This window comes from Acipenser ruthenus, chromosome 2, assembly GCF_902713425.1.
Source record: "Acipenser ruthenus chromosome 2, fAciRut3.2 maternal haplotype, whole genome shotgun sequence".
Taxonomy (NCBI): Eukaryota; Metazoa; Chordata; class Actinopteri; order Acipenseriformes; family Acipenseridae; genus Acipenser; species Acipenser ruthenus.
The window spans coordinates 50,147,725-50,173,333 of NC_081190.1; positions in this window are offsets into that span (position 1 = coordinate 50,147,725).

The window sequence follows — 25,609 nt, forward strand, 5'->3', positions numbered from 1 at the left end:
ATGTATGATTTAGAGAGACCTAGAAAACCTGCATGACTGCATCTCTGCAGGACGACTTGGCCACCCTATTAGGTCTACAGTTCAAATATAACATTACTAAAGTATATTGGTACTTAAAATAGGTGCTGCAGAAGACATGCAGAGTGAGGTAGAAGGAACACACTCCAATCACTCCTGAAACATTTACTTTTCAGTTGAGAAATTACCATAAATAGGGATTTGTGATATGAGAGCTTAAGTTAACCTTTTTTTGAGTTGTACATATAAGTATATATTTTATTTACATTTAAAGTTCCCTCCCGTAAGAATACTGTTATTATTATAAACACCATTACTAGTAGTATACACATTAGACAGAGCTTTTATTTAAGGAATTTATTAACACTGCTTCCTATCTGTAGAGTACCTTACAACTTTGCACAAGTCTAAAATATAAAGACGGCTATTGATGTAGTATTTGCTTTGTATTTTTTATGTTATATATATATATATATATATATATATATATATATATATATATATATATATATATATATATATAACGTACAAAACAAAAGTACATTGACATAACTGTAGGAGTCATGTATGTCTTTGCCCATTAGTAAACAATGTCAGAAAGTGGGGGCCATCAATATAACTGTAGAGGCCTAGCAACCTACCTCTAACGGTAAAAATCCAAAGATATGCATTTGGAATTATCATCAGATGAATTGAAACAAATGCTATATATGACAGTGCATAACGTTAACTTGTATAGCATACACATGAATGTCGTACAAATTAAACGATTTTCCAAAGTCTTCCCTCACGATAGTATCTGACGTGTCTCGCATGTCTCTGTATCGAGTGATGGCTCATGCGGTGGGGCCTGGGCTGTTTTAAAGGGATTTCCTGAGTGTCACCTAAGTGTGACATTTCTTTCTTCATAGATTACATTATTTGCTGTCTGTAAATTTAATCCACGTTAGCAACACTTGAATAAACTGCCTAATGCACAGAAAGCAAATAAATAAGCACCAGCAATTTCTCTAATTATCAAAAGATGCTTTTCTCAGTATCTATAATTAGCGTTGACAACACATAGTTTGGAAACGTAGGTGAAGTAAGATCATCTAATCTTACAATTTACAAGGCCTAATCAGTTCTTCACTATTTTATTTGGCACCCGACCGTCCAAAACATTTTAAAGGGAGCGAATATTAGGAACTCTCTTTAAAACAGCCTGGGCCCCACCGCACGAGCTGCAACTGTCTGTGTCATGTATAAAGCTAATGTTGTAATCAAAAACAGAATTCAAAATCATACTAGCTTTGCTAGTTTATTTCATGGCATTGCATTTGGTTGAATATTTTATAGGCAGTCTGTGTGCCCTGATATTTTACCATGCATATATATATCTTAAATAAAAAAAAATAATTATTACGTGCACACATATAAATATATGTTAGAGACAAATTAATATATGTATAAATGTCGGCCTATTTGTAACATTGTAAAAATGATTATTAGCTCATAATATCGTAAAATACATACATTACTGTTACAAATATTTCAAATGTTCTGATTCAGAGCCATCCCGCCTTGCACCGTGTCTGGCTCCCTGTAAAAGGATAAAGTGGTTCTGATAATGAATGAATAAAATAATGATTCAGAGCCCCCTTCAGTTCCTGTTTGGTAACAACAACAATGCTTGATCCTTAGACCCGTACTAAAGCTGGGGATCAGCTAGTCTCCAACTTTGTTCTGCTTGTTTTTTCGTTGCAATTGGTACTAACTTAGTATGCAGCTGGGGATGAGATAGTACCATACTAGCTAGTACGCAACTCTGTACTAACTCTGTAAGATTGTTACAACTTTTATTATTTTATTATTATTTATTTCTTAGCACATGCCCTTATCCAGGGCGACTTACAATTGTTACAAGATATGACATTATTTTTACATACAATTACTCATTTATACAGTTGGGTTTTTACTGGGGCAATCTAGGTAAAGTACCTTGCTCAAGGGTACAGCAGCAGTGTCCGCCACCTGGGATTGAACCCACGACCCTCCGGTCAAGAGTCCATAGCCCTAACCACTACTCCACACTGCTTCCCCTAGCGTGGACCCCATAGCAGTCTTTTTAATACAATCACTCTTTCTACATATCTACCATATTACCAACTCTGACATTTTGTTCTAGGAAGCACAAAGGAGAGGGGAATCCAGTGCCGGTGCCCTCCATTGTTCCCCCGGATTGTTCTCCCAGAGTGTGGACCCCTTTCAAACCTTATTATTATTTGGAGCACTCTGTTGACATACCTAATTTTCATATGTAATAAAATTCAATTAGAGATTTAGATTGATTACTAGTGTACTTGAATTTACAAATTAGGTAAAACTTTATTAATTACAAAAGGATACTCTCAATACTATTAGATCCAATACATCACAACATGATTAGTAAAGATTTTAAAAATAATGATATAGGGCATAAGGTATGAATTTCTAGCCAGTAATAAAGCTTAATCTAATTATAAAAGAGCCACCTTAATTATATCGTTCTCAAATCTCTCCACAAGACTTTAACCAGATTGGAATTAATAATGAATAAAATAAAGCTGCACATGAGATCCTTTATTAGAACTTTTCAAAAAATTATCATAAATTCCGTTAATACTTATAGATATTAAACGTGATCATAAATGTCTTTAATACTGAATAGATTTCCTATATTAATGAAAATAATTACAAATATGAACTGAGGTCTAAGTTTTCATTGAGACTGTGTGGCTCCATTGTTTTTAAAGTAAATATCCAGAATGCCTCCCTTCTCAATTATAATCTTACTATATGCCCCCCCTCTTTCTGGCACAGAAACTTTTTCCAAACCAATACATTTCAAACTGGATGCTGAACCATGCTTCAATCTTTTGGTAATGTCTGGCAATTGCATAACCTATATTATTATTATGAATAGCTGCCTTATGTTCCGCTATTCAAATTTTAAGATTCCTTTTTGTTTGACCAATATATGCTAAGCCACAAGAGCATTTTAGCATATAAATGACATGAATTGTGTTACAATTAATCAATCCCTGAATTTTGTATTTTTTACCTGTTTGTGGATGGTTAAAATTCTTCGTGTTTTGAGTGTTAGAGCAGCGTATGCATTTGCCACAACGATCATTTCCGTGTGTGGTAGTCGTTAGCCAATTACCACTAGAAGGCGATTTATACATAGAACTAACTACTGAATCTTTAATATTTTTGCCTCTTTTAAAATCAAATCTTGGTGGAATAGTAACCAGTGAACTAAGCTGAGGATCACATTGCAATATTGTCCAATTTTTCAAAAACATTTTTTAACCTAATTGGAAATATGATTATATTCCATGACAAACATCATTAGACTGGACATTCTTGATTGATTCTATTAGATCAATTGTTTCAATTTTTCCACTCTATTATCGGACGTTTTTAATGTTATGCTGTTATATCCTCTAGATAGAAAACGGTTCTGCATGTCCAAAGCTTTTATTTTATAATCTACTGTATCACTACAAATGCATTTTAAGTGTAAAAATTGCCAATATGTTATATTGGAAATCATATGTTTAGGGTGATAACTTTTCGCATGCAGAATCCTATTTCTATCGGTTGCTTTTCGAAAGATAGAAGTGTCCAACGTGCCATTGCTACCAATCAAAACAGATATATCTAAAAAATGTATTTCCGATTTACTATATTCCATTGTAAACTTTAAATTCAGATTGTTAGTTATTATTATTATTTAGTTCTTACAGATGCCCTTATCCAGGGCGACTTACAATCGTAAGCAAATACATTTCAAGTGTTACAATACAAGTAATACAATAAGAGCAAGAAATACAATAACTTTTGTTCAAGCAAAGTACAAGTGTGACAAACCAAAATTCAATAATACAGCAGATAATAGTGATAGTTACATCAGGATATGATTAAATAGTGATAGTTACATCAGGATATGATTAAATACAAAATACTACAGGTTAAACACTTGGCAGATTACAGTATTCTGAAGTACAGAATTAAATGCAGTAAAATAGGGGCAGATAAGAGCAAAATAAAGCACATTTAAATGAAGGGTGATAGTGTCCCAGGATACAAACAGAGGAGTTCTACAGGTGCTGTTTGAAGAGGTGAGTCTTAAGGAGGCGCCGGAATGTGGTCAGGGACTGGGCACTCCTGACATCTGTAGGAAGGTCATTCCACCACTGCGGAGCAAGGGTGGAGAAGGAGCGGGCTGTGGAGGCAGGGGAGCGTAGCGGAGGTAGAGCCAGTCTTCTAGTGCAGGCAGAGCGGAGAGGTCAAGTGGGGGTGTAGGGAGAGATGAGGGTCTGGAGGTAGCTGGGTGCAGTCTGGTTAGTCTGTAGGCTAGTACAAGAGTCTTGAACTGGATGCGAGCGGTGATCGGGAGCCAGTAGAGTGAGCGGAGTAGTGGAGTAGCGTGGACGAAGCGAGGCAGAGAGAACACCAGGCGGGCAGCAGAGTTCTGGATGAGCTGGAACGGACGGGTGGCAGACGCAGGGAGGCCAGCCAGGAGGGAGTTGCAGTAGTCTAGGCGGGAGAGTACCAGGGCCTGGACCAGGAGCTGGGTAGCGTAGTTGGTGAAGAAGGGTCGGATTCTTCGGATGTTGCTCAGGAAGAATCGGCAAGTGTGTGCCAGAGTGGAGATGTGCTGGAAATAAGAGAGGCAGGGGTCCAGGGTGACTCTGAGGTTCTTAGCTGAGGAAGAGAGTGTGGTAGATTCCAGAGGAACAGAGATAGAGAGATCAGAGGAGGGGGAGGAGGAGGAAAAGAAAAGGAGGTCAGATTTAGAGAGGTTGAGTTTGAGGTGATGCGAGTGCATTCAGGAGAAAATAGCAGACAGACAGGTAGAGATACGGGAGGAGATGGTGGAGTCAGAGGTGGGGAAGGAGAGGAAAATCTGAGCATCATCAGCATAGAAATGGTATGAGAAACCATAGGATGCGATGAGGGGGCCCGGGAGCGGGTGTAGAGAGAGAACAGGAGAGGACCTAAGACTGACCCTTGGGGGACTCCAGTTAAGAGAGGGTGAGGTGTGGAGGTTGCTCCACGCCAGGTTACCTGGTAAGTGCAGTTGGAGAGGTAGGAGGAGAACCAGGCCAGAGCAGTGCCAGAGATCCCCAGGTCAGCAAGAGATGATAGTAGAATAGAGTGATCAACAGTGTCAAAGGCAGCAGAGAGGTCGAGGAGAATTAGGACAGAGGAGAGAGAGGCAGCTTGGGCACACTTAAGTGAGTTGGTGACAGACAGGAGGGCGGTTTCAGTGGAGTGAGCAGAGCGGAAGCCAGATTGGAGAGGGTCAAGCAGAGAGTGGTTGGACAGGAAAGCAGAGAGCTGGCGATGTACAGTCCGCTCGAGGGTTTTGGAGAGGAAGGGTAGGAGGGAGACAGGACGGTAGCTCTGGAGGGAGGTGGGGTTGAGGGTAGGTTCTTTGAGGAGGGGAGTGATAGAGGCTTTTTTGAAGGCAGAGGGAAAGATACCAGAAAGTAGAGAGGTGTTGAGGAGGGAGGAGATGAAGGGGAGTAGAGCAGGAGCAGCGGCTTGAAAGAGGTGTGGGGAGGGGGTCCAAGGCACACGTGGTGGGTTTGTGACCCTGGAGCAGGGAGGAGAGGTCAGAGTCTGAGAGGGGCAAGAAGGTGGAGAAGGAGGGCGAGTTAGTACGGGATGTAGTGGGTGTAGGGGTTGGAGCAGGAGGGGGTGCGGGGGAGGGAGAGGTGTTAAAGAGTTTGCGGATATCTGAGATTTTAGAAGAGAAGAAGGAGGCAAAGTCATCAGGGGAGATAGAGGAGGAGGGGGGAGGGTTTAGGAGGGAGGAGAAGGTAGAGAATAGCTTATGTGGGTTGTTAGTGGAGGCTTGGATTACAGATTGGAAATAAGTACATTTAGCAGAGGAGAGAGTAGAGGAGAAGGAGGAGAGGAGAGTGCGGTAAAGGTCTAGGGCAGCAGGGAGTTTGGTTCTCTTCCATTTCTTTTCAGCAGATCGCAGTGTGATTCTTGCCGAGCGGAGCGCAGAAGAGAGCCAGGGATAGGGAGGGGAGGGGCGAGCAGGTCGGGAGGTGAGGGGACAGAGGGAGTCGAGGGAGGAGGTGAGTGAGGAGAAGTGGGTGGAGGTAGCAGAGTCTACAGAGAGTTGTGAAAAGGAGTCGATAGGAGGGAGGTGAGAGAGAGCAGTGGAGGCAAGGACAGAGGGGGAGAGAGATCGGAGGTTACGGCGAGAGGTGACAGTGGTGGTAGGAGGAGCAGGGAGAGAGGGGAGAGACAGAGAAAAAGAGATGAAATAGTGATCAGAGAGGTCCAGGGGGGTGACAGAGAGGGTGGAGGGGCAGCAGGCCCTGGAGAAGGTGAGGTCCAGTTGACGACCAGCTTTGTGGGTAGGAGGGGATGGAGAGAGACAGAAGTCGAAGGAGTGAAGGAGAGGGAGGAATCCAGCAGAGTGGCTGGGGTTGGAGAGATGGATGTTGAAGTCACCCAACAGGACAGTCGGGGTAGACAGAGAGGGGAGGGAGGAGAGTAGATAGTCGAGTTCATCCAGAAAGTGAGTGAGAGGCCCAGGGGGGCAGTACAGAACAATGAGCAGGAGTTGACAGGGAGAGGTTAGTTGGACTGCATGAAATTCAAAGTGGGACAGGACGTATGGGACAGGACGTAGAGAGAGGACAGGGCAGCAGGAGTAACAGTGTTATCAGGGGACAGCCAGGTTTCAGTGAGAGCAAGGAAATCGAGCGAGAGGTGGGAGGCAAAGGCAGAGATGAAATCAGCTTGTTAGCAGAAGAGTGACAGTTCCAGAGTGCACCAGAGAGTGTGCGGGAGGGGGGGAGAGGCAGAGAAATGAGGTTAGAGGGGTTGGAGGAGCAGCAGCGGATGGAGGGCAGAGGACGAGGATGGGAGGACAGAACAGGGATGTGAGAGGCAGTCATAGCAGGACAGGCAGGACAAAAGGCACAGTAGGAGCAGTGGGGTGGAGGGTACAGACCTGACTAGTAGATAGCTTCTTCTAGAGCCCCATTAGGTTCAGATCTAGTCGAACAGCGTCTCAGTGCAGGCCTCCCCTTGCTAGACTCCCACAGCTAGACTCCCGGCTCTTTTGTTGAAGCTCTTCAGTTTGCTGGCGCTTCTTGCTGGCGCCGAAATAAGCTGCTTGATTAAATGTTACACCTGCTTGGTAAAAGAACCAACTAAACTGTGTGGAAACCAATCAAATAGCAAAATCAACTGCTAATCAATTTAGTCACTCACCTGGTACTAATCACACACTAACTCAGCCAATTCAAACACCACCTTACAATGTCACCAAATGTAGTTAGTTAAAATTACTTGAAGCAGGAACTTATCTATCTGCCTCTGTCCCTGGTTACCTGTAGACTGAACTAATTACTAGATGCCCACCCTTAAATAACTCCCTTCACTTAGCAAGGGAACTAGCTGCTAACTGCTCTGGAGACAATAGTTTCACACTTAATGGGATCACACAACTACAGGAGCTGTGTGGAGACCAATCCAAATGCAAACTACTCTATTCAAGTTAAACCACCCTCCCTGATACAATTTACAAATTACAAATTGTTAGTATTAATGTATTCGCTAAATAAAATGAAATCAGCTTCAGAGTCAGTCCATATTATAAGAATACCATCAATATATTGTTTCCAACACAATATGTTTTGCAAAGAAAGATGCCCTATCATTAATGAACAAGTTTCCCTAGTAGCCCCATAAATTTGTGTATTTGGGTGCAAAAGACAACCCTATTGCTGTGCCCTGAGTTTGTAAGTAAAACGTATTGTTAAACATAAAATACTTTGATCTTAATACGAATGCAGTTAGTCCCAACAAAAATTGAAATGGTAAATCACTGTTTTTTAGGAGAAAATATGACAGAGCCTCTAATACCTCTTTGTGTGGCATATTGCAATATAGGCTTTCCACGTCAAGTGTTACCAAAAAAGATTCAGCAGGAACAGTGTATTGGACTAATAATTTAGTTTCTTGTATCTGAGAGATTTCTTTAATGAAATAATTGAATTGACTTAAAGGTTCAGAAATTGAATCATTGTCTGAAACTACTGACCTTCCTGGTGGTTTCAAGGGGTTCTTATGTATTTTTGGCAATGTATAGAATACTGGTGTTATTGGATATTCTATCTTAAGAAAATCATATTGATTTTGTGTTATCAAGTTACTAGCCTTGGCTCGATCCAAAATATCATCTCTCTCCTGTTTGAGACGTGTGAATTGGATTTGCGGACAGGGGCTCATAATAATCTTTATTGTTTAACTGTCTAAGCACTTCAGTGACATAATCATTTGCATTTTGAATAATACTGGAGTCACCTTTATCAGCAGATTTAACAACAATCGTCTTATTTTCTTGTAGATCCTTAATGGCCTGTCTTTCCAAGAGAGGCCATTAACACATTCAATCTCTTTTTCTACCAGTTTGGAAAAAGTACTTATGAGAACATAAGAAAGTTTACAAACGAGAGGAGACCATTCAGCCCATCTTGTTCGTTTGGTTATTAGTAACTTATTGATCCCAGAATTTCATCAAGCAGCTTCTTGAAGGATCCCAGGGTGTCAGCTTCAACAACATTACTGGGGAGCTGGTTCCAGACCCTCACAATTCTCTGTGTAAAAATGTGCCTCCTATTTTCTGTTCTGAATGCCCCTTTATCTAATCTCCATTTGTGACCCCTGGTCCTTGTTTCTTTTTTCAGGTCAAAAAAGTCCCCTGGGTCGACATTGTCAATACCTTTTAGGATTTTGAATGCTTCAATCAGATTACCGCATAGTCTTCTTTGTTCAAGACTGAATAGATTCAATTCTTTTAGCCTGTCTGCATTCGACATGCCTTTTAAACCCAGGATAATTCTGGTTGCTCTTCTTTGCACTCTTTCTAGAGCAGCAATATCCTTTTTGTAACGAGGTGACCAGAACTGAACATAATATTCTAGGTGAGGTCTTACTAATGCATTGTTAAGTTTTAACATTACCTCCCTTGATTTAAATTCAACACTTTTCACAATATATCCGAGCATCTTGTTGGCCTTTTTTATAAGCTTCCCCACATTGCTCTAGATGAAGACATTTCCGAGTCAACATAAACTCCTAGGTCTTTTTCATAGATTCCTTCTTCAATTTCAGTATCTCCCATATGATATTTATAATGCACATTCTTATTGCCTGTGTCCAGTACTTTACACTTTTCTCTATTAAATGTAATTTGCCATGTGTGTGCCCAGTTCTGAATGCTGTCTAGATTATTTTGAATGACCTTTGCTGCTGCAACAGTGTTTGCTACTCCTCCTATTTTTGTGTCATCTGCAAATTTAACAAGTTTGCTTACTATACCAGAATCTAAATCATTAATGTAGATTAGGAATAGCAGAGGACCTAATACTGATCCCTGTGGTACACCACTGGTTACGTCGCTCCATTTTGAGGTTTCTCCTCTAATCAGTACTTTCTGTTTTCTACATGTTAACCACTCCCTAATCCATGTGCATGCATTTCCTTGAATCCCTACTGCGTTCAGTTTGAAAATTAATTTTTTATGTGGGATTTTGTCAAAAGCTTTCTGGAAATCTAAATAAACCATGTCGTATTCTTTGCAATTATCCATTGTCGATATTGCATCCTCAAAAAAATCAAGCAGGTTAGTTAGACACGATCTCCCTTTCCGAAAACCATGCTGACGGTCTTCCAGGATATTGTTACCATATAGGTAATTTTCCATTTTAGATCTTATTATAGTTTCCATAAGTTTACATATAATAGAAGTCAGGCTTATTGGTCTGTAGTTACCTGGTTCTGTTTTGTCTCCCTTTTTGTGGATCGGTATTACGTTTGCAATTTTCCAGTCTGTCGGTACAACCCCTGTGTCAAGAGACTGTTGCATGATCTTGGTTAGAGGTTTGTAAATAACTTCTTTCATTTCTTTGAGTACTATTGGGAGGATATATTTGCTATTTTTTTTCTTCGTCTATGATTTTGCCATTTGTGTCTCTTAGACATTTAACCTCCTCTGAATGTTCTCTTGCTGTTATAATATTGGAAAAACATTTTGGCTTGCGTTTGCAGTTCCAAATACTCTTTCTGTGTACTTTGTTTTTGGTCCCTTTTAAACACTCTGTAAAGTGCCTTTTTTCACTGAATATCTTTTTTAATTGATCTATTAAACCATTTTGGCCATTTTGTTTTAGATTTAGATTTGTCTACTTTTGGGATGTAATTGTTTTGCGCCTCTAGTACTATATTTTTAAAAAACAGCCATCCTTTTCTGTGGATGTTTTCTCTATTTTACTCTATTTTACTCCAATCTACTTCTAGTAGTCTCTTCATAGTTTGCTTTTCTAAAATTGTAAACCTTAGCTTTAGTCATTACTTTTTGGGTTTTAAAAATTACTTCAAATGAGATCACGTTGTCGTCTGAGTTTGCCAATGGCTCTCTGACCTCTGTTTTAGTTATTCTGTCTTCGTTATTTGAAAAGACTAAATCAAGGCATGCCTCCCCTCTAGTCGGTGCCTTGACAAATTGCGTTAGGAAGCAGTCATTTGTCATTTCCACCATTTCAATTTCGTCCGTCGTGCTCGTGTCACAAAGACGGCCAGAGTGGGTGGCGTCAGACCAGAAGCAGGAAGGAATACAGAGACAGTGGTTGTGATGAGCTGAGTGCAATGGCTGCACTCAGCGTTTATTAACAAAATAAAAGGTTTCAAACAGCACAAAAACAGGACACGGCACTATAGCCAAAATAAACAGACAGACAAAACGGATTAACACTAAACAAACGGTGCACGGAGAGACAAACAAACACGGTGAGTACAAACAAAACACTTCTCTTTACTTTTACGATCTTAATTACTCCTCTCTCTCTCACCCGTTCTCCTCTTCCGAACACCCAACCCCGACTGAATGAAAATGTGCATCTATATATACTGTTGTGCTGGGATTCAATTACTAATTAATTATTCACTTGAATCCCAGCACGTGAATTAATTCTGTGCAACCCCGTGCTCGCATATTATATTTTAAATGCACGTGCGTGATGTGCAATCCCGTGCCTAAATACAAATATACAATTTAAACACACGTGAAACACAGACCTGTTTATATCCCGTGTACCAATCTATACACCAACATTAACATACGCACGCATACATACAACATAGAACACACAAATGCACACAGGGGCGGGGCACTTTGCCACATATACCCCCCCTTGTGCGCAGCACACATGGCCTCAACGGCCACCTCCCCCCTTAAAAATCCAGCAGTCCAGGACAAAGTCTCGGGCTGGGAAGGGAGGCTTCAGTAGGCCCATGGCTGGCAATGCTGTCAGCTCCCCTGCCGGTAGTGGCACGGCTGACAGCATGCTGGTCCCGTCCTGCAGCGAAAAAGCTGCGGGGCGGGTGGTCCCCCGACCTCCCCCTTCTTCGTAGCCGGCAGCTCCCTCCTGTGGGGCTCCGGCCACAAGAACTCCTGCAGCGAAACTGCTGCTGGGGAAAGTGGTCTCCAGACCTCCTCCCCCTTCTTCGTGGCCGGCAGCTCCCCTTTCTGGGGCTCCGGCCACCGTACTCCCTGCGGAGGTACGGGCAGCTCCTGCTCCTCTGCTCCGGGCGGTGGCGGAGGCAGAGGCAGCTCCGGCTCCTCTGCTCCTGGCGGTGGTGGAGGCAGAGGCAGCTCCGGCTCCTCTGCTCCTGGCGGTGGTGGAGGCAGAGGCAGCTCCGGCTCCTCTGCTCCTGGCGGTGGTGGAGGCAGAGGCAGCTCCGGCTCCTCTGCTCCTGGCGGTGGTGGAGGCAGAGGCAGCTCCGGCTCCTCTGCTCCTGGCGGTGGTGGAGGCAGAGGAAGCTCCGGCTCCTCTGCTCCTGGCGGTGGTGGAGGCAGAGGCGATGGGGCTGATGCTGGCCACTCAGAGGGAGGCTGTGGCGGTGCTGGCTCCCTCTGCTGTGGCGGCTGGGCATGTGCGCGCCGTGCTGCCTTCAGCAGCATAGCTAGAGGCTGCTGGGGGACACCAGCATCCTGCCCTTCTCCCCCCAAAAATTTTTCAGGGGGTTGAGCCTGTAACCCCTCCCCTTCCGGCTCTTGGGGCTGAACCAGCAGGCATTTTCCCTCTGCTGGTGGCTTGGGTCCCAGGGCTGTGGAAGCCCCGACTTGCCTCCCTTTGGGCTGTGGACGCACCGACTCCTCCCTTTTGGGCTGTGGATGCCCCGACTCCTCCCTGTTGGGCTGTGGACGCCCCGACTCCTCCCTGTTGGGCTGTGGACGCCCCGACTCCTCCCTGTTGGGCTGTGGACGCCCCGACTCCTCCCTGTTGGGCTGTGGACGCCCCGACTCCTCCCTGTTGGGCTGTGGACGCCCCGACTCCTCCCTTTTGGGCTGTGGACGTTCGGGCTCCCCCCACTCAGGCGTAGGACGTTCGGGCTCCTCCCACTCAGGCGTAGGACGTTCGGGCTCCTCCCACTCAGGCGTAGGACGTTCGGGCTCCTCCCACTCAGGCGTAGGACATTCGGGCTCCTTCCGCTTGGGCTGTGGACGCTCAGGCTCCTCCCATTTGGGCTGTGGATGCTCAGGCTCCTCCCATTTGGGCTGTGGACGCTCAGGCTCCTCCCATTTGGGCTGTGGACGCTCAGGCTCCTCCCCATAACTGCGGAAGGGACAGTGGGCGAACAGGTGATCCTGGTCGCAGAGGAGGCACCCCGGCGATGGCTTGTTACATCGCCGTGGATGCCTGGCCCTTAGGCGGCACTCCTCCTCCCTGTCTTTCACCTCTTTATCCGTCTCTGCCTCCTGCTTGGGCTGTGAAGGCAAAACCAGCAGGCATTCACCCTCTGCTGGTGGAGATGGGGACAGCAGGTACTCCCCTGCTGGTGGTCCTGCTACCTGGGCTGCTGTTCCGTTTATGGTTGCCTCCAGGTAGCTGAGGACAAACTCCACACCTTCCTCCAAGGTGTTTGGGGTGTGTTCCTCCTGATATGCCTCCCATCTCTCACTGTCCATCATCCACAGGGCCCGGACGACTATGGGCAGAGACTGGGCCTCCAGCCCAGCATTCTCTAGGAACCAGCCCCGCAGTTTGATGGCGTCTTCTGCCATTGACTTTTTTTTTTTTTTTTTTTTTAATCCAGACCCCTCCTGGTCTGACGCTTGGAGGCGCGGCTATCTCACGATGACACCACGTGTCACAAAGACGGCCAGAGTGGGTGGCGTCAGACCAGAAGCAGGAAGGAATACAGAGACAGTGGTTGTGATGAGCTGAGTGCAATGGCTGCACTCAGCGTTTATTAACAAAATAAAAGGTTTCAAACAGCACAAAAACAGGACACGGCACTATAGCCAAAATAAACAGACAGACAAAACGGATTAACACTAAACAAACGGTGCACGGAGAGACAAACAAACACGGTGAGTACAAACAAAACACTTCTCTTTACTTTTACGATCTTAATTACTCCTCTCTCTCTCACCCGTTCTCCTCTTCCGAACACCCAACCCCGACTGAATGAAAATGTGCATCTATATATACTGTTGTGCTGGGATTCAATTACTAATTAATTATTCACTTGAATCCCAGCACGTGAATTAATTCTGTGCAACCCCGTGCTCGCATATTATATTTTAAATGCACGTGCGTGATGTGCAATCCCGTGCCTAAATACAAATATACAATTTAAACACACGTGAAACACAGACCTGTTTATATCCCGTGTACCAATCTATACACCAACATTAACATACGCACGCATACATACAACATAGAACACACAAATGCACACAGGGGCGGGGCACTTTGCCACAGCTCCCCACGAGTTTTCCCATTTTATATTGGGGAAGATGAAATCCCCCATTAGTATGGCTTCTCCTTTGCTACACACATTTCTAATGTCATTGTATAACAGATTATTTTTTCTCTATAGCATGCTCCTATTATTATGCCCTTTGAATTTCTGTCCATTATTCTGACCTATATTGACTATTGAGTTTTCTTTGTCCATATTTGACACCTGGGCTTCAAGACTATTTCTTATGTATAGCGCTACCCCTCCGCCTCTTCTGTCCTGCCTGTCTTTCCTATACAGTGTGTACCCACTAATATTGTATTCGTCTCCATCACTCTCAGACAACCACGTTTCTGTAACACCTATCACATAGAAGTTACTTGTTAGTGCAGTAGCTTCAAGTTCTAACATTTTGTTTCTGAGACTTCTAGCATTTAGATAAATACATTTAATGGCTTTTCTTACCTGAGTTGTTGCCCTTGTTTTGATGTGGTCTCCCTTCTGTTTTTTTGTTTTCTCCCCCCTTTCTTTTTGTTTTCTCCCCCCCAGTTTAAATCGTATAACGTATACATTTTTAATTACATGAAGCAACGATATAAATTCGTAAAATGTACGGCCCAGAGGGGCGTGTTTTGTATAAATAATAAGCTCCCGTTCATTGGCAGTTAAGCTTTCTTGTATTGTTTATATTTAAGGTACTTAAGTTCGCAGTTACATACAGCATTTCGAATTGTGTTTACTACGTACTTCGTTTATAAAGTACTGATTTCCATGGTTCCTTGGAGTCTGTTATAAGTGGAGTGCACCTTTACTGCTAATTCACTGTATTCTAAATTACAACTGTACATGCAATACTGGCAAAATACAATAAATGTAGCCTCGATTTACGATGGTCTGTACTGTATAGCGAGATATTTTCATATATTTGACCCATAATATTATAGTTTATTACTTATGATGGGCTGCTTGAAAATTTTTGTCTAAACAAAATCACCACAATGCACAAACAGCATCCCCAAATCGCTGTGCTAAAAGCTGTTCGTGTTCCACATCAAACAAGCTGAATGTGTCGGAGTCTGCCTCACAAAATTCTGCCTTAAAATCAGCAGTACCAGGGAACGCAAGCACTTTTATAGCCATACCAGTTACACTATACCAGTTACACTAAGCTATTTATTTATGTTTTGAAACAGCACTTACCGCACAAAAAAAAATAATCCTTAGGTTCGAACTTACAACCCACTGCGCCTCTGGGTAGCTGTTGAAATGTATTTAATTTTTAAACTTACATAAATTAACAAATGGCAAGCCAGGAAATACATGTCATCAATTGATTTGGTTGATGTTTTTATCCAGAACAATTTATATTTGTATAGGCCTACCCATGTATTTAAAAAAAATAATAATAATAATAATCATATTAAAAAATATATAGCCGGGGCTCCCGAGTGGCGCATCCAGTAAAGGCGCTCCACGTGGAGTGCAGGATGCGCTCTATAGTCTGGACGTCGCGAGTTCGAGTCCAGGCTATTCCTTTGTCGACCGAGGACGGGAGCTTCCAGGGGGCGGCGCTCAATTGGCCGAGCGTCACCCGGGGGGAGGGAGGGTTAGGTCGGCCAGGGTGTCCTCGGCTCACCACCCACCAGCGACCCCTGTAGTCTGGTCGGGCGCCTGCATGGTGAGTCCGCAGTGTGAAAAAAAGTGGTCGTCTGACGGCACACGCTTTGGAGGATAGTGTGTGTTAGTCTTCGCCCTCCCGAGTCAGCGCAGGGGTGGTAGCGGTGAGCTGAGCTTAAAAAATAATTGGCCATTCTAAATTGGGAGAAAATAATAAAAATAATTGGCAACGACTAAATTTATATAAAAAAAAATATATATATATACATATATATACAGTGCCTTGCAAAAGTATTCAGACCCCTGACCAATTCTCTCATATTACTGAATTACAAATGGTACATTGAAATTTCGTTCTGTTTGATATTTTATTTTAAAACACTGAAACTCAAAATCAATTATTGTAAGGTGACATTGGTTTTATGTTGTATATATATAGCCTATAGTATACCGGTAGCCTATTAGTCATTGAGAGGAATGGTAGTTCCTCGTACAAGTTAGAAAAACTTGTTTGAAACTACAGAGTCTCTATACAGCTCAAAGAGTTTTGCTGTTTTCACCATGTTGCAGCAGCACAACTAAATCACTTAGAATTACCATCTGTACCAGTATCAAAAGTCTGAAACTTTCTTACATCAAATGTGAAAAAAAACGTAACTACCTCTTATACACAATAAAATAACATTGTTATTCTCCTTCTTCCTCTTCCGTCTACTTTTTAAGGGTGTGTAGCAACTTTTCAAACAGAAAATCTAAATAACTGGACATCTACCAATCATGTGATTCCACATGTTGGTCAACGTCAAAATAAACCAGGGAATGCAAACAGTTTGATATCCACACCATTTATATTAAACAATTGATTTATGTTTTAAAACAGCACATATCGCAGAAAAAAAAATACAGTGGTTTGAACTTGCAACATGACATCCTTGAAGAGACATCCTTTTTAAGCTTCAAACATGACTGACCAGCTTTTGCTGAAAACCTGATGGTTCTGCTGGATTCTAGAAATGCTCTATTTCCTGTTTGAAAATATCTAGTTTCCTGTTTGGTAGATACCATAGAATGGAATTGTACACAAGAGGGGCATGTAGCTTCCTTGTCTAAATCTCTGATAAATTGTAGTTCCTCATTTGTTATACTGTATTGGTATAATAAAAGTGCGTTTTTAAAAAAAATAATTTCAGCTTTTCAATCACTTAAAATATGCTGACGATAATGTAAACAACACCAATCTACAGACAGCGAGTCCCAAGCTTTAAAGGTGTTACTGTTTAGGATAAGAACTCAACTTTATTATGAATATTGTGTTATTATGTTTTAGGCAACATACTACGATAGTGTTCATTATGGTAATTGTTTGTTTATCTAAAGATGCAACGCGTTTCATTAAATTAAAACGATAAACTTTGCATCCTGCACAGAGGTAGAACACAAATGTAAAACACCATTAAGTGGGGTTGGCATTGCAAGGGAGATGAAGGGAGGTTTCACAGTTCCGATCAAGTGACAGTTTTCTAAGCATTATTTGTGAATGCTTATTCACCATTGCTACACCCCGTTAGAAAATTGACTTTGTTGCATTTTTTTTTAATTATTCATCATTTAATCATAAAATCACAATTTACAAGATTAAATACGCTACTATACCACCTGGGCACTGCCAATAGGGTCACACGACTGCGATACTGTACTCCGATTGGCTCAGTGGTTATGTTGTATTTTTCTAAATTAGAAGCCTGGCGTATAGCGCGTTATGGAAAGAAATGATCATTTGAGTTGTATTTAACGTGGTGTATATTGTGTTTTGAAGACAAAGGACATTGAACATCAGAAAGTAGGCACTTTACCTAGATTGCTCCAGTAAAAATCCAACTGTATAAATGGGTAATTATATGTAAAAAAAATAATGTAATATCTTGTAACAATTGTAAGTCGCCCTGGATAAGGGCATCTGCTAAGAAATAAATAATAGGTGCACAGGCAGTGATTCTGTGAGCGCTCCAGGGCTCAAGCACCAATGGGAAGATAAGGTTCTGCACAGTGCAAATAAATCACCTGTTCTGTCAAGCAGAACTGTTATTGCAGTGTATAATATAAAATCCATAATAAAAGTGCCACGTCAATCACATTGAATATAAAAGAAAAATGAAAGCTTTTTTTTTTTTTTTTTTAATGCAATTCTCAAGTCTGCAAAACATAAAAGTGCCTAATTGTGGTTTGAAACTGGAAAATGAGTGGTTACCATGCACAGGCATGATGGAAAATACTGTAAAGTGACTGCATCTGTATTTATCACCTCTTTTGTCCAAAATTCATGGCCGAACATATACTTAAGAAAAATAAAACCATGCTCAAAGGTGCGGGCCGGAAACTGATGGATGGACTGATGTACATTTGCAACTAAAAGAATACAATGTTTACACTTTCAATACTGTCCAAAAGTCCCTTCTACCATTATTTTACTTTCAAATCTTTTCTCATTTCTCTTATATTACTCTACTTATTACTCTCTTGTCTTGTCTGTCTATTTACCATACACATTCTTGAATATCTTTCCCTCGCTTTATTCATTATTTGTTGAAGTAAAAAAAGAAGTGATATCTATGACAAAAACATTGTCAATTTAAAAAAACAAGTTAGAAAAACGCAACAGCTGTTTAAAGTGGTGATATCAAACACAAAAGCCCAAGTTAGGAGAAGCAATTGGGGCAACCTTGTCAAGCATCAAGCAAATTGGCACAATTGGAAAGGTGCTGTGGCCCAACATTCACACAATTGTTGCTTCTAGTGGCTTCTTTTTTTGATCGCTCCACTTTACATTGAAATGCTCTTTGTACAACTTCAAGGGCATTGTTACCATTCCCTTATCAACTCAAAAGTCACATTAGCAACAAAAAACATTGACAATGCACAACCAAAAAAAAGGCTCCAACACCCCAGCCCTGGATCTGCAATGCCTGCCCCATCAACTGTCACTTCCCATACACTTACCTTGCATTCTCATTATCCCTTGCACTCGTTGCCATTATTGGTCTTGTTCATCATCTTCATTGTTGGAAATATACTGCTTCATTCTCTTTCACGTATTCTTGTATGTATGGGCTAAATGTCTGTCCATGTGTGGCCTCATCTACCTGTGCCTTACCTGCATGTTGTCCGTGTGTCTTCCCAAAGCATATTTGTCTGCGCCTGTGATGACGCCTCTCCCATTCCCTGTCTTTCTCTCTGTAGTAGTGCTTGTAAGGATAACCAAGAACACTTCAGCCTGTGTTGAGCACTTTCCTTGGCACATATGTCTTAGCATCTTTATTCTGGTTAAACCCAGCTGATAAGGGAATGAGCATTTCAATGTAAAGTGGAGCGATAAAAAAAAAGAAGCCAAGTTAGAAGCAACAATTGTGTGAATGTTGGGCCTTTCCAATTGTGCCTATTTGCTTGATGTTTGACCAGGTTGCCCCAATTGCTTCTCCTAACTTGGGCTTTTGTGTTTGATATCACCACTTTAAACGGCTGTTGCGTTTTTCTAACTTGTTTTTTTTAAATTGACAATGTTTTAGTTATAGATTGTAGAGACAGCTGTACTCGTTTACCAAGGGGTAATGCTTGATAGCATAAAAGGGGATGGAGAATCGCAATCTACTCCTTCGTGGTTATCAAAACTAACACCTTCACTTAAATAATCCTGATTTTCAGCAATCTACCATGCTCTGAAATGCTTCGGCCAGTTTAAAACAAAGGGATACTTCAATCACTAGAAAAAATAAAAGGGTTGGGGGTCCCTTTTTCATAAGTTCTAGCATGTCACTTTTAACAAAAGTAAATGGTTTTAGAACCAGTTTCAATTGGTTTGATAATGGTTTGTATATCGGCTCAAAACAGCTTATTAAGTAGAAACAATTTATGCGAACACAAAAGTGTTATCTGTCCCGAGGTCACAGCAGCACTCTGAGTTGAGTTATGAAAAGCCAGTCACTCCAACGTGGGTGTATGTCGGGCCACGTGCTAAGCTAAAGAGCTACAAGGTCAGGGAAATTCATAGGCAAAAATCCTTACAGTGTTGTGTCTGCCGCAATAGTCACAAACCAGTTGCAAGCGAGTTGGAAGTCTAGGGTAAAATGTACTAAACAAATGCAATGGTTCTTTCAGGGGACTGTGGCAGCTGTTGCTAGCACAGCTCCCAGTCTGCTTTTTCTCGTGCATTGCCAGTTGTGATCAATGCATTTTTGAGGTGAACACCCAAATACCTATTTTTCCCTAAAAGCAGGGTGTACTTATAAGCCTTGAAAACAAATTTCTGTGACATTTCCGGTTTTGCCAACGTGTTGGGCGCAATAGGTTGCATACATGTGTCGCTAACGCCTCCAGCTCATTCTGAGCATCTGTATACGAATAGGAAACACCTATTCTATTAATGTGCAGGTGGTTTGTAATTGTGCACAATTTAGCACTGCACCACTGACTAACTTAAATAAAAACTGACAGTATACATTTGGCAACTTATGATAATACAAATTAGTGGTATAATGCAAAATTTGTTGCTGATCCCTTGAAATTCGTATTAATGAGAATTTACTGTTCTCCTGTAAGTATCATAACTTGTCAATGTGGCACCATGATCTAGTTTGTGTTAATTGTCTAGTCCAGCGGTTCTCAAACGCGCGCACACACACACACACACACGTACATATACTGGTTAAAAGAAAATCCAACATGCCTGCGGCTTCTCTGTATGTCACTACTGGTTTTTTTTTTGTTTTGCACAAAGCAGCTACCGATCCATCATAATAAGAACTTAACACTGCAAATTACAGTTTACCGATTGTGACCAATGCTTACTACATAGTAAGCTGATAAACAACATACATTACCAGATGGCAGCGGGCTTCATCCAAAAATATGCAAGCTTAATAGGCACCAGTCAGATGCACAGCGCCATCTACAAACTTTGACATGCCTGGAGGTGTCAGCATAAAGATTTGTTTTAAGTTAATATATAACGTATAACAGGACATTTTGGCTGGTATTAAATTTGGCGGACTTTAGGGGATTTTTTTCACAGCACATTCACAAAAGAAGTCACAGTTTTGCATTTATACTTCTAATTCCAAAAACATTTAAATAAATGTTTAGTTAATTAAATATATCTGCTAAAACAGTATTATTTACAGTAACTCGTTATAGCACCTACAATGTAACTGCAGCAACTTGGAGAACAACAAAGAAGGCCTTCTAATCAGTTACAGTATTTATCGTTCTTATATGGCCCTTCATTTTAAGAACCAGTAAACTTTTATGATAAGCATTTGCTGTCACTAAGTTTTAAAACTATGGTTCACAACATAACACAGTAGAACGAACACAGTACTACCATGCAGTAATTGTAGGCCAGAGCAAAAGGGTTAAACGTGCACACAGCTGCACCGTAAGTGAAAACAAATGATGAACATGTATTTGCAACTACAGTAGGTTGCATAAATTCACACATAAAAACAAACATCAGATGAGAAGCAGGATATTTATTTATTTATTTGCTCCGCTTACTTTTGGTGTGCATTCCCATTTTAACATTTTTTTTTTTTTTATTATTAGTCATTTCTTCAGCAAAAGAATCACAATTGTACAGTATACAAATTACTAACTCAGTGTAAGCTCATAAGCTTCAGATAACGGCCTCTAGCGTGCAGAAGATGTAGGGCAGTTTGACAAAACAGCACATCTCTTGACTTCAGTTTTACCGCGGAGAGTACCGCACCACATTTTAATAGGTGGTTTTGGCTCCTTTCTGCTAAGGATTCTGTTTCCGTCTCAACTCAAAAGTATATACATGAGACATTGTTATTTACAACCTAAATAACCTGCTATCGGTACTTTTGGTAAATCCAGCCACAGTCAAATCAAACAGATTTTCAATACCCAATACTAATTACCTTGCTATTTTGGGATATACGTTTGGCATACCAGCAGTATATTTGTTTGCATTATTTAATTTCTGGGAGGCACATTTATAACATAATATTGATTATCTAGGGTAATTAAGTTAAACACAGATGTTAGTATCTAAATTAATTATAGTATCTACATTAAATATAGTATCTTATAATTATAGTATCTTAAAAGAAAATATTATCTACCTTTTACCAGTTAATGTAAATACATTCAATTAAAATACCAACATTTTAATTACTTCAATATATTTGTATGTTTGTGTATATGTTACACTCATAATTAGGATTCAGTCAATCACCGAAAAAAATTACCATTTCGCAACTTGAGCATTTACAAATGATCAAAGAACAAAATGAATGTTATTTTGATCTTTGAGCAAATTATTTTGATTAAATTGGGAAATGGAAAATATCAACCAAGCAAAGAACTAAACACAAAAGAAGAGACAGCTTCTTCGGTCTTTGAGTAAAGCAATATAATCAAATTGCGAAATGTAAAATACTAAACAAGCAAAGAACGAAGCACAAAAGAAGAGACAGCTTCTTCGGTCTTTGAGTAAAGCAATATAATCAAATTGCGAAATGTAAAATACTAAACAAGCAAAGAATGAAGCACAAAAGAAGAGACAGCTTCTTCGGTCTTTGACCTCAAACATTAAACTCCAAGCGAGTTTGAAATAACGTTTGTAATGTTCTCGCCTTGTTATTTAAAAAATACAGTTTTAGAGGAAAAAACTGACACAATTAACAATGTATTGTTTTATTCATATTATACTGTATACACAGTATTTAAACTGCAAAATCAAACATCAATCCACGTTTGTCTAATCACATTTTTTAAGCAAAAGAAAAAAAGAGAAAGAAAGAAAGTATGCTTCTTAAACATTTAATATTCTCATAAATCATAGGACTACCACTTTTTCGAAAACAGCACCAGACGGTGCTGCACCTGTGGAATAAAGACGGAGACTGCTTGACAGCAAGAAACCCTTCTTTAAGGTTTTTATTTGAGATAACATTTTCAAAAGAAACCATTTTGAGAGCTCCACTGGGCAACTGAGTCTCATTTGATTGTCAGGTAAAATTAAAGTAGTTCAATCAAATTAGATACATATAAAGAAACCATAATGAGAGCTCATTTTTTAAAAAAATCACAGTTTAGATTTAGAAACATACAAAATACTGTGTTTGTTTTTGCAAGGCTTGCTGCTGTGGCATTTAGAATTGCACTGAATGCCCTCACACACACAGAAGCACTTCTTTGTTTGACCAAAATGAAACCTTGCACAACCCCAGAATCAGCAGCTGCTGCTGTATGAAGTGAACGTTTGTTTTCTTTGGGTACTTCATCCAGATTAGGAATGAACTATTGAACAACTGAAATTCATTTCCAACTGTAAAGGCACTCCAGAGATCCTCCAGCAGCCCGAAGATCGAAAAAACTGTCTCTTCTTTTGTGCTTCGTTCTTTGCTTGTTTGGTATTTGGTTTTACATTTCTCACTTTGATTATTATTATTATTATTTATTTCTTAGTAGGCGCCCTTATCCAGGGCAACTTGCAATTGTTACAAGATATCACATTATTTTTACATACAATTACATTATTTTATTTTTATACATTTTTTTTTACATACAATTACTCATTTATACAATTGAGTTTTTACTGGAGCAATCTAGGTAAAGTACCTTGCTCAAGGGTACAGCAGCAGCGTCCCCCACTTGGGATTGAACCCACGACCCTCCGGTCAAGTGTCCAGAGCCCTAACCACTACTCCACACTGCTGCCCTGTGTATTACCATGTATTGGAACAAAATTTCCTGTGCCATTAGAGGAAAAACAGCCCCATAGAAGGATATTACCACCTCCATGCTTGTTTATATCGCTTTACTCAAAGACCGAAGATGCTGTCTCTTCTTTTGTGCTTCGTTCTTTGCTTGTTTGGGATTTAACATTTCGCAATTTGATCAAAATAATTTGCTCAAAGGCCGAAATAACCTTTCATTTCGTTCTTTGAACATTTGTAAATGCTCATATCGCAAAATGGTTATTTTTTTTGGTGATTGACTGAATCCTTACTATGAGTGTAACATATATAACTTATTTTAACATTTTAAACAATATTCCACATTGACTTAATAGAACTTATTTAAACCAGTGCTTAATTAACATTCAAAAATTTGTAACCTTTAAGTAATTCTACAAAATTTGCCATATGATATATTCAAACACTAAAGCATTATTATATTCCATAAGACTAAGAATTCAAGATATATTCAAAGCATTCAAACATGTATTAACATTCAAAATATTAACCAAAATATATGTTAATACATACTAAGGCTGCTCTGATTAACAGATTAATCGGACCCATTAACAACCCAGCTGCTAATCTTCCACATGGAGTACAAGCAAGTCCAAATTTGCGAGTCCAAAGGCCATATGAGGTGATTCGGGCTATAGGGAAAGTGAATTATGAAAGTTAGAGGATGATTTTGGACCCTGAATAGAGGCCCCTAGCACACAGAACATTCCGATGGGGGAATAGTTACCTCCAGATCAGCAGAGTGATCTGCGTAAGTTACTTGAGGAGTTCAAGGATGTTTTTTTTCTGACTTACCCAGTAGGACTAACCTTGTTGAATATGACATTATCACTCCCCCAGGTACCACGGTTCGAGAGAGACCCTACCGGATCCCGGAAAGTCAATGAAGTGGCGTTAGGTGTGGGCGATGCTCGAACTTGTGGTGATTGAGCCTTCCAAGAGCGAGTGGTGCAGACCAATTGTGATAGTCACCAAAAAGGGCACCAACTGCTTCTGCATTGATTTCCGTAAGATAAACGCTACTGCCAAGTTCGATGCCTACCCCATGCCTCAGGTCGACAAGCTTCTTGATAGACTGGGAATGGCAAGGTTCATCTCGACTTTGGACCTGACGAGGGGATACTGGCGATCCCCTTAACCCGCAGATCACATGAGAAAACTGCATTTTCTACCCCTGATGGTCTGTTTCATTTCACAACCATGCCATTTGGGCTACATGGAGTGCCTGCTGCCTTTCAGAGACTAATGGACCAGGTCTTACGCCCACATTGTGAATATGCAGCAGCGTATATTGATGATGTGGTTATCTACAGCTCCATCTGGCTAGGCTCATGGCCGTCCTGCAGTCTCTGAGGGTAGCCTGGCTGACAGCCAACTTGGGTAAATGTGCATTTGCCAAAGTAGAAGCAATATTTGGGATTTATTAAGGGACCTGGGCAGGTGAAACCCGTCACCACCAAAGTCCAAGCTTTGACGGACGTGGGAATCCCGAAAACCAAGTCCCAGGTGAGGTCTCTCTTGGGGTTGGCGGTTATTACCAACAATTTATCCCCGCGTATGCCACAGTGGTCAACCTTCTAGTGAACCTCACTAAAAAGAGCGCACCAAATTCAATTAAAAGGACAGGAGAATGTCAACGGGCATTTGATATCATTAAGCAAAAACAAGCCCCTACCCTTATCACATTTTGATAAGGAAATCATCCTCCAGACCGATGCTTCGGATGTTGGTCTACTCTACATAAGTAAAAAAATGCTCCCTCGGGAGTGTAACTACTCTGTCATTGAAAAGGAATGCCTGGCCATTGAATGGGCCACTCAGACCTTAAGCTGTTACCTATTGGGACATTCATTCAATCTCGTCACTCCTACTGAAGTGGTTAAGCATGATGAAGGATAGCAATGCCTGGATAACTCGGTGGTATCTGGCATTGCAACCCTTCATGTATTTCATGACAAACCGTGCAGGGAAAGATCACCAAAATGCGGATTAGTTTTCAAGGGAGGGGGGTGTAATGGGGAAAGTAGATTCAGCCGAGTGTTCCTTTCCTCCACACTGAGCGGTGGGATATGTGACAGAGTGAATGAATCCTAGTCAACAATCTCCCTCCTGACCTGTGAGGGCGCAGTATAACAGGAAAAGTTATGGTTTGGCAGCTTATTCCAGGGTCAGTCGGCCATCCAAAAAGGGAGCGAAGCCACAATACTAGAAGTCAGCGCCTTAATGCGGTAGGTGATGTGTCAGTCATGAATTGGAGGAGACATGATTGCACTCGCTACCAAAGGGGGCGTGATTGAAGGTATATTAGGGAATGTGACCGAGCGATCTGTTACTTTGTTACGGTTGTGAAAGACCTGTAAAAGGACAGTAAAAGCCGAAAGTAACCGTGA